The sequence below is a fragment of the Lycium barbarum genome, chromosome 8, assembly GCF_019175385.1.
Source record: "Lycium barbarum isolate Lr01 chromosome 8, ASM1917538v2, whole genome shotgun sequence".
Classification (NCBI taxonomy): Eukaryota; Viridiplantae; Streptophyta; class Magnoliopsida; order Solanales; family Solanaceae; genus Lycium; species Lycium barbarum.
The window spans coordinates 77,601,378-77,612,184 of record NC_083344.1 but is presented as its reverse complement, the minus strand read 5'-3'; the positions used below and the strand labels follow the sequence as shown (position 1 = coordinate 77,612,184).

The 10,807-nt window shown below is 38.4% G+C and overlaps 1 non-coding gene across 1 annotated transcript; it reads right to left on the bottom strand.

Annotated features, from left to right (window-relative positions):
• Positions 1–10,089: 10,089 nt before the first annotated feature.
• Positions 10,090–10,195, bottom strand: LOC132608528 (small nucleolar RNA R71). Its single transcript, XR_009570439.1, has one exon. It is a non-coding gene; the product is annotated as a small nucleolar RNA R71 (small nucleolar RNA).
• Positions 10,196–10,807: the final 612 nt, after the last annotated feature.

The window sequence follows — 10,807 nt, the reverse complement described above, 5'->3', positions numbered from 1 at the left end:
TAAATGGAAGGCAGGGAAATCAAAATGTCGGAAAAAGGTGCAAGGTAATAAACCTCAGTGAGTGAAGCCCTCAAGAGAAACTACCGGCAGAGCTCGAGGCTACTTGGGTAAAAGATTCAAAGGTAGGTGCGCGGAAAGAATAAAGTGTGGTAATATGGAACAAAAGAGGAATGTGTAGGGTACGAGAACCGATTTAAATAAGTGGGGCTAAAAGAATAGTGACCATGACAAGGAACGTGAGGTAAGAGAAAGAATGCTTAGGCCTTGCGACGATGTTAGGAGGTTTTGGCCCTTGAAAGGTAGAGAAAGGGATAAATGTGCAGCCATATTAACGTGGTTGCCTCGGACATGGAAGAGCTTTCCTGAAAGGACGACTTAAGAATAGAACATATTTGCACGTTTAAAGTAAAAATTCCACGAACATCGGAGCCGATGCCACAAATAACAAGAGAAGAAAAGTGCTCGAGGAGGAAGAAAACCCAAGAAGGGTTAAGAATGAGAGTAGGAATGGTATATTAACGGGTTGGTCAAAGGAAGAAGAGAACGTTTGGGAGTAAAATAATAGGAATCCGATTACGCGTCAAGGAAAGAACAAGGATGATGGGTCGACACGGTCGATTGAGAAGTTAATGGTATGGAACGAAATAGAAGGAATGTACATGAGAGACCGCCCGGTCATAACATCATAAATATAGTTAAAGGTTCGATGCGTGAGGATAGAGGAAGTATAACCTGTGCTAAGAGTAAAGATAGCGGGACGCTCGAAAAATATGGACGTACAGCTGCAGCACAAACGCGTAATTAAGAAGAATTACAAGTAAGTGAACTAAGTGGATGAAAGGATTAGTAGTGGATGGAAGAGTATGGAAATGTTGGAGAAAAACTAGTAATGATATAGTCATAAAATGAAAGAAAAACTTAGGATAAGAAGTTTTCGATATGTTATGCACAGAGTTGGAAAGAAAGATGAGGAGTAAGGTATAAACGAAGACTTCACAAAAGGACATAGTGAATCTCGACGTCCCTATAAACTTGTGAGCCCAGGACACCGTTAGTCACAAAAGACAGGGGTACGGAAAGACGAAGAAGAAGGCATCGGAACTAGATACCCTTATCAGTATTCTAGTTAAATACGAGAGTGTAAGTAGCAAGAAGATAGACAGGCCAGACTATACGATAATGGAACTCGGCTTTAAGAAGAAAGTGAAGGGTGGTAGGTAATTATCGTAGGCAAGGATACTCGGAGACTGTTGGCGTATAAGGAGCCCCTTAAAAAGGGGGGGAGAACATATTATATAGGACTTAGAAGGAATCACAACACTGTCAGGCTCCAGAGGGGGAAAATTTATTAGCTCGGAGCCAGAGTTCAAAACATATCGGCATACCAAGAGAATACATGAAAGGAGTAGAAACGAATTGACAATGAGTGTACCGTGAGATCGACATGAAGGGAAAGGTTGGAAGACACCTTAAGAGAATGCTTCATGCCAACATGAATTATAATATGTTTAGAACATGATTTTAATCCCTCATATCGGGCAAATTTACGCCGTACCTAAAAGAGTAATAAAAAGAGCAGGAAAAGGCTACAAGATAAGTTCACAAAGGATATCTCGGATGACAACGACTATTATAATGAAAGTGCCAACAATTGGTAGTCTGGGAATATTTGAAAGAAATAAAGAACGCAGTGCCTATGAATGAAATAAAAGAGTTCATCGGATACTAGAAAAATAGTTCATGAAACATTAATTATATGGAATATGAGAATATACGCTATGAAATTATATGAATCATCGACGTGAAGCGATGCTCGATCATATTTGTAAGAAATCCACACCGGAGAGCCAACAAGAAATAACGATGGACGAAACAAGCGCCAATACAAAGAAATCAAAGACAAGTATACTTGTGTCGAGAGATGTGAGGGAAGGAAGTAAAGAAAAAGTTGTAGTAAGAACTCAAAGATGTTGCGAACTAAGAAGATAAGTGAACTCGGATCATAAGTTACCATAAGGGTAACTGGACTGCGAAGGATGATAAATAGTAAAGAAACATTACGTACATACGTCTTTGGATAAATATTTAGAATGAAAGATTAAAAGGGATAATGACAAAGACGTAAAGAAACAGGGAGGGAAGAAAAGAGAACACCAAAGGCAGATGAATATTTATAGCATGATAAGCGAGACTGCAATACTGTACATCAAAATGAGAGCAAAGAACAACCTGTAGCTACACTGGATCGTCAGGTAAGAAGATTGCGGACCGAAGAAGTGACTTCTGTTAAGGTGTTGTGACGAAACAATAATAGAGAAGAGATGACATGGGAAGGACAAGGATAATAAGTTGGCGCAGTAGATTAGAAACCCATAACACGGAATGAGAACTCATGTAAAGACCGAGGAGTTCGATTATAAAGAAATAGGGTAAAAGATAAGGAATGGGCATGAAGAAAAGGACAACTATAAAAGGGACCCTCCCGAAGTATTATAACACCCCATGAGGTCAGTTGAACATTCGAGGACGAATGTTCTAAAGGGGGGGAGGATGTTATATCCCGTATTTTGTACATTCGGATATTTCAAGGTAGTCGTGGTAAGTTAAGGGCAAGACTATTTTCCAAAGTTGTTTTAATGTACAAGTTGTTTATTAGTATGGAAATATTGTGAAAGAATAAGGGTAAAAAGGGAAATTCACAAGGTGGTTCATGACAATATTGTGGAAGGCTAGGGGCAAAACGGGAATTTCACAAACAATTCAAGAAGGATCTTGAAGGGACCATTTTGGCCGTGTGGCATATGTCCACATTTTTATTTAATGGGGCTAATTATATATATATATATATATATATATATATATATATATATATATGGACCAAAGCTTACATAACAAGACAATTATTCATCTTGTGTATTTTGAGAAACTTCAAGAAAAAGGGAGAAGGGGACATGTGTCCACTTTGAGTTGGTAGAAGCTATATATATATATATATATATATATATATATATATATACAATTGATGACAAAATAAGACATATTCATCTTTTAAATCAAGAAGCTTGGAGAAGAAAAACTAGGAGAAGAAAATAGGGGCCATTCGGCCATGGTTCCAAAAATTTGGCCCATGGAAATTGATCAAGAAAATTATTTTCTTCTAGTATTCCAACTAATTTGAAGGCCCTAATTAACGTGGGGTGGTTGTTGAAGCAAGCAAACCATTCATTTGTGTAAGTTTACAACCCTAGCCAAGTTAAGAAGTGGAGTAAGAAAGGTATGTATTCAATCTTCTTTTACATGTGTTATAGATGATTTATGTATATTGAAGTATGTAGGAATGGATGAAATTCATGAAATATGTATGGGTAGGTCATGACCGAATGAAGTGTATTGGTAAGATGAGATTGATTGATTTTATTTAGTATTTTGATTGTTGTAGTTGTGGATTCAGGTTTGATAACTTGAAATGAAGTTGTGATCATTGTGGGATTATTGAAGAAATTAATATGACCCTAGCATGGTTTCTTGTGTTGTGAAGATAATGTTGTCAACGTGTGGTTGTAGATATAATGCATGAATTTGGAGGTGAGAAATGTGTTGATTTTATTGAGTTTGGAAGATTGTAAGTTGGTTGTTGTGATTGAATTGAAAATAAGTAAAATGTTGTCGAATTATGTAAAAGAAGTTACTAACGTTAGAATGCATTTTGAATTGATTGATGAAGTTATTAATGAGTAGATTGTTAGTGTAGTTCATGAATTTGGAAGAAATGAATGTGTTGTTGTTGTCCTTATTAAGTTTGGAAGATTTCAGATTATTGTTGATAAGTTGGCCGAGTTGAATTCTCGGATTGTTGATAAATTGGCCGAGTTGGATTCTCGGATTGTGGATTGATAATTTGGCCGAGTTAGATTCTCGGGGATGGTTGTATTTACAGGGGAAATGCTGCCGAAATTTCGGCAGATTATAAATGAATTTATTTGAAAGACTAAGACAAGTGTGTGACGATGTGTTTAATGATTGTGTAAATCCTTTTGAATGTAGACTAGCGATAGCGAGCCTGGACAATTAAGCGTAGCTAATAGGACGGGGAGCAGGTATGTAAGGCTTACCCTTTTCTTTCTTTTGGCATGATCTTTGTGAAACAAACAGATAAAGTATATGTATGATTTCAAAGAACCTCCTATTCTTAGAGCCACTAGGATGACTAATGTTCTTGACTTTCGAAAACTGTTTTGCTATGCCTTGATATGTGTGTATGGTTCCGAAAGTTCAACTTTGATTTGATCCATAACGATATTCGAGAGGTACTTGATATGACTATTTCTTTGATTTTCCAAAAATAGCTTCTGAAACGTTCAAAGAGGTTTCTGTAGTAAAATGTCCCTAACTTTCGTATACTAACTCGGATTGCCTCGAAACGTGTTTATGATCTTTCACGTGTCATTTGTGTACTTATTCATCGAGTCTTAAAGTTGTTTTATGTGCATATGGTTTCTCACGACTCTGCTCGTGCATGCCTTAATGTATCCTCCACTGAGTCCCGGGCCAGGACATGTTCTCGTGCGTACTCCACTGCATTGTTCACCGAGTCCCTCTCACTTGCGGGCCGGGACACGTTATATGTATTTGTATATGATGATATGATGATATGGGGATGGCGGCCAGGATGGCGTATGATGACTTCATTCACCGATACCCGCAATAGAGGGCCGGGACACGTTATATGCATATAAGATATATGATGTTGACATGCACAATTTTATCCACCGAGTCCCTCACTTGAGGGTCGGGACACGTTACACATATATGATATATGATGTGGACATGTATGATTTTATCCACCGAGTCGCTCACTGGAGGGCCGGGACAAGTTATATGTATACATGATATATGATGTGGATATGCATGATTTTCATTCAAAAAGGCAAGTGTATTGATGTTTTAAAAGTCATGTTTGTTCTGGTAAATCTCTGTCTCAGCTATGATCCTCTTTACTACATTTCATGCCTTAGATGCTCAGTACATTTTCCGTACTGACCCCCTTTCTTCGGGGGCTGCGTTTCATGCCGCGCAGGTACACCCAGATGAGTAGAAGACTTTGTTAAAAGGTGTTCCAGTGGGATTGGCGAGCTCCACTTCCTTCCGGAGTGTTGCCGAGCTAGAGTATATATGTTATGATTTCTGATTGATGTTAGAGACTTTGCAGACAGAGTCACTTGTATGGAATGTCAGTCTTGTAAGCGGCTCCACCAGCCGATGTGTCATTATGTATTATGTTACAGATTCCTTATGATTACAGATTCTACTTGATCTGAGCACGATGAAAAGAAAGTTTCTGAAAGCCTTACTATGTATTTCATTCTTATTTGATTTAAATGTCCAAAGAGATTATGTATGTAATAAGAGTCAGCGGGTTCGCTCGGCTCTGAATATGGGGTCGGGTACCCATCACATCCTAGCGAGATTAGGGTGTGACAGATATCTCCTTGATGGTTGCTCACACAAAATGCCGCTGAACTAGGCCCTGGATTGCCTCTTGATGCCCCATCTGTATTGCATTTGTAATGACCAGCATTTGGAAGCTTCCACATTACCTGTTTGTAACTGAGTGGCATCTGATAATTTTCCAATGCTTTCGCCATCAAAGGCCAGGTTTTGGGACAATTCTGTTGCCAAGGATATCTTTATTGAAATAAGAGCCGCATGCTTTTGTTGATCTCATATATAACCTTGGTATAGGCCACTATTCCACCATGTCTTCTTCTATTTCTACTCTTCCAAATCTGCCACATGAGCACAGCAGATGCAGCTTGATATAATGGCTTTAGTCTTGCAACACATGTAGCATTCCCCCACGTCAGTATTGTCTGCTTTATCTGAATGAGAGGATCTATGATACCTGCTGCTGAGGTGAAGTACTTCCATATTTTGCATGCAAATGGACCTGTGAAGAACAAATGATTCATAGTTTCCTGCTATACTTGACAACACCAACACCTTGACACAATATTAATCTTCATTTTCATCAGAACATCATCAACAAGAAGTTTTTTGAACCAAACTCTCCACAAAAAAATGAAATTTCGTATTGCACTCCTTTAGTCCAGAGTTTGTCACAAAACTGTGAGATCGAAGCTTTTGCCTTACACTATCCCATGCACTCTTAACTGTGAACTTACCAGAGCTTGTAATCTTCTATCATGGTTGATCCCTTTATTATATTCTCACAAAGTCTCCCAGTTCTTGTCTAACATGATTCACAATGTTTTCTGGTAATAACTCCTGCATCTTTGAATAACTCCAGTGATCACCTTCCATCAATTCCTCCACTTCTTCTACAGATTGGTTAATTTGCACATGTGAATGAAGTAACTCATGCAGTGCTCCAAGATTTGTCCAATTATCAAACCATATTGATGCAGAACCATCCTTAGTATCCCACCAAATATTGTGTTCCATTTCATCCCTTAGCTTTAAGCATCATCTTCCAAGTTTGTGATCCTCTTTTCCATTGAACACTAGTTGTTCTAAACTTTTTACCGTACTTATTCCACATGAAGTTTGACCATAAAGTATTTGTCATGACCCAACTAGGGGCCATGATGGGTACCCGGGGCTAACCACCGAGCACCGCTCATACCATTACCCATCGTACTTATCAAGCGTTCATTCATTTATCTTATACTCAAGTCAAAGGAAAAACCATTTTTCACTTTGAAACATAATTACCTTTATATACATAAGCCCTTCGGCTATCAAAATAATGTACATATAATAAGGACATTGTGAGACCATACTACCCACACATACGCATCTACGAGCCTCTACTAGAGTACTAGACATATGGACGGGACAGGACCCCGTCATGCCCAAAACATATATATACACAAAATAATAAATCAATGACACCTCTGGAATAATAGGGTGCTCTCAAAGTCTGCTAGTAGCTCCTACGAGTCTAGATCACCTCCTTGCCTACCTGTGGGCATGAACACAGCGTCCAAAGAAAACGAACATCAGTATGAACATTGTACTGAGTATGTAAGGCATGAATGAAATGAACATAATAGACAAATCATAAGACATAAGATGAAGATACAACCTGCGTAACTTTTAAGGGTGGATACATTTTAAACATATATCATATATAATCATAGTACATGTATCATCATAGCGCATACATCATCGTATCATATATATATATATCATCATCGCTAACCCGCATCCGGGTAACCATCATATGCCGCCCACTAGTGGTGTCATGCCCGGCCCTCTAGGCTCGGTGTAAACATAGCAGCCCGCCTTAGTGGTGACATGCCTGTCCATTTAGGCATGGTGGAATCGTATGCAGCCCGCCTTCGCGGTGACATGCCCGGCAATTTTGGCACGGTGGAATCGCATCGTCATATTCCCATCGTAAACTTAACATTTTCATACATTGCATAGGCATATCAGAAGCTTAGCCTCATTACACATTTATCATCAAACATACATTAAAACTTGAAGGCAACTATGGCTATGTCGGGGTGACATAAGGTCGTGAACCCCCGATTACATTATAGAGTGATTCATAATCATTATATCTCACCTTGAGGGGACTAACATTTTAAGGTGAGAGCACACCAGGAAAATCATCAATGGAACCATACTTAGGATCATTTACCTCATGGACATCGTACCTCACTTTAAGATTCTTTGTACTCAAACTCCTCATCATCATTATCATGCTCGTATCGTATCTATTTTCTTTACCTTATGCAGATATAGCTCATTACAGTGATGGACTCATAGTTTCCTTTATTTAGGAAGGTCATGGGAAAATAGGAGGATTCATGCCATAGGAGTCATGCCATAGAAGGAAAGGATTAGCCTCACATACCTCTTTCGTTTAGCTATTCTATCGTTTGATCATTCTCCTTCGATGCTCGCGTTTCTACCTTCAAGAAAGTTCGTATTAACATTAGCTAATCGATTATAAGAACATGCTTACTATGGCTAGAGAAAATTGGGCAGCATTTCCTTTGTTTATACAACTTTCCTCATATTACATATCAACTCCCAAACATCCATAACAACATTCAGAATATCATAAGCAACAATGATCATTCATCTATGTGGCGTGATTTTACGCCACAAATCGATGATTTTCTGTTATAAGTTTTACTTGTTTTTAAGCAAGTCAATGTGATTTTACGTGGTTTTTAGTGTTTTTCAGGAAACAGAACAGATTTGGAATGAAAACAGTTGAAAGTGCTGAAGTGGTCGTAATCTCAGTTTACGGTCCGTATTCTCAAGCACGGGCCGTATTCCATAGGCGTATTAAAGAATAAGAGAACCAGAAAGGCAGGCTGAGGACATGGTAATTTACGAACTCAGTTTACGGACTGTATTTCAATTTACGGTCCGTATTTCAAAGCGTATTTAACCATTCGAGCATTTGGCAGAAAGTCGGAGTTTTGGAAGTTGAAAGACGACTGGGCAGTTTGCGGGCCGTAAACCAATTTACGGTCCGTATTTCAAGAGATTGAAGTTGCTCACAACTGGAAGGACGACTTGGTCGTAAATTGGTTTACGGTCCGTATTTCACTTTACGGACCGTATTTCGTATCGACGGGACCAAAGTGCAAATCTGCAACTTTCACGTTTTCAGAACCTATAAATAGTCATTGTAGGGTTTTAATAGTTGTTAGTTATTATATTTTTGTCTCTTGACTTAGAACATTAAATTCTCTTTAGTTTTTGAAGGTTCAAACATCAATTCAAGTATTATCAATTCCTCTTTTCTTCCAAAGTAAGCAATTATGAATTCTTCAATTTCTTATTTCTTGTTCTTTGTCATGAGTAGCTAAATTCCCTTATTAGGGTTGTGAACCCAATGATGGGTGTTTTGTGATTGGGTTTGTGATTGATATACACATAATAGATTATTAGGGTTTATTTATTCTTCATTCTTCATTCATAATTAATGGTTGCAAACATTGATTAAAGCCATAAACCTTTATTTATTTGGGAAAATAATTAGGGTTGGTAAGAATAAATAACAAGGACTCAAATCTTTAAACTTTGTTTAATAACTTCACTTAGGAATAAGAAGAATTTACTTGGCATGATTAATCGTTCTTCATAGTTACTTTCTTATATTTGGGAAAATCATAGAAAGAGATAATCTTTATTTATTGGGAAATAGTAGAGATTCATATAGAGATTAAGTGCATTCATATAATGATCCATTAGAAGTATATCAAGATCAATACCCATGATCATACACTCTATCTAACGGGGACACAACCTTAGTTTCTTTTACCATAAATTTCCACCAAAGCAAGTAGATAGCAATTAGTCATAGAAAAACCAACTATTACCAAAATCATCGGATTAAGACATTAGACCTAAAACTTAGCATCCTACGTCTTTAGTGACCTTTTCACACCATATTCCCTGTGGGATTCTACCCCAACCTTGTTGGGTTACTATATTTGACAACGTCCGCGTTATACCATTAATAGGTGTAATTTGAGCTTATCAAATTTTGGTGTCGTTGCCGGGGAATACGGTTTTGAAATTACTAAATAGTGTGTTCTATATTGAAGTCTTTTGCTTATTCCATCACACCTTGTTTGCTACTCTGTGTAAACCAGGTGAACATGAATTAGAATCAGCAAAATCAACGTGCTGGCAACCAGGGGAATCGGTTGAACAATCAGGCGAATGAATCAGATGATGAGAATATTTTCGCTGATCTTGTTGCAGAGGAGGACTATGCATCTGCTATTATTCAGCTTCGAGTTGCAGCTGCTAGCGTGAAAATTGATTCCTCTCTATACCAGTTGTTGAAGCTTGAGGGATACTTTTGGAACTCTACCGAGAATGACCCTCAACGTCATTTGCAGAATTTTGTGGATGTGTGTGCTAATCACATCCAGAACAACGTTCCACAAGATGTTGTTCGGTTGAGGTTATTCAAATATTCCTTAACCGGGGAGGCAAGAACATGGTTTGAGAAGGAGCCCCGAAATTTGATTACTTCATGGGCAGAGATGGTGACTGCTTTTCTCACAAAATGGTACCCCCCTAGCAAGAAGGCTGAAATTCGTGACAAGATATATGAATTCAAGCAGTGACCGGGGGAACAACTATATGAAGCTTGGGAGATATTCAAGGAGTATTTGCAGAAGAGCTCGAATCATGGTTTTCCGGAACACATATTAATGGAGAAGTTCTATCGAGGGCTAGATCCAGTGACTCAATCAGTTGCTTATAATGCAGCTGGTGGTTGTTTCATGAGCAAAACCTTTCGACGAGTGACCAACATACTTAATGTCACGACCCGACCAGGGGCCGCGACGAGTACCCGGGGCTAACCACCGAGCACCGCTCGTACTATAACTTCTTAGACCCATTCAACAATCATTTATCGATTTCATTCTCATTTTACAAAAGAAACTGCTTTTCATTCCAAAACACAATGCTTTTATATAGAAACATATATAAATATATTTACAAAATATCCACGTCATGAAACCACATAACCCACATTGAGTATCTACGAGCCTCTATTGGATTACACATACAACTATACACAAAAGACTCATCATAAGCACCTCCGGAACAATGGAGTGCTCTCAACAGCTGACAGCTCTTTCGAATCTGGGGCAAGATCACCTCTCTGTCTACCTGTGGGCATGAACACAACGTCCAAATAAAAGGGACGTCATTACAAACATTGTACTGAGTATGAGAGGCATAAGAAATAATATCACATCAACGAAGTAAAGGAAGCATCAATAAGGAATATCTGTATCTG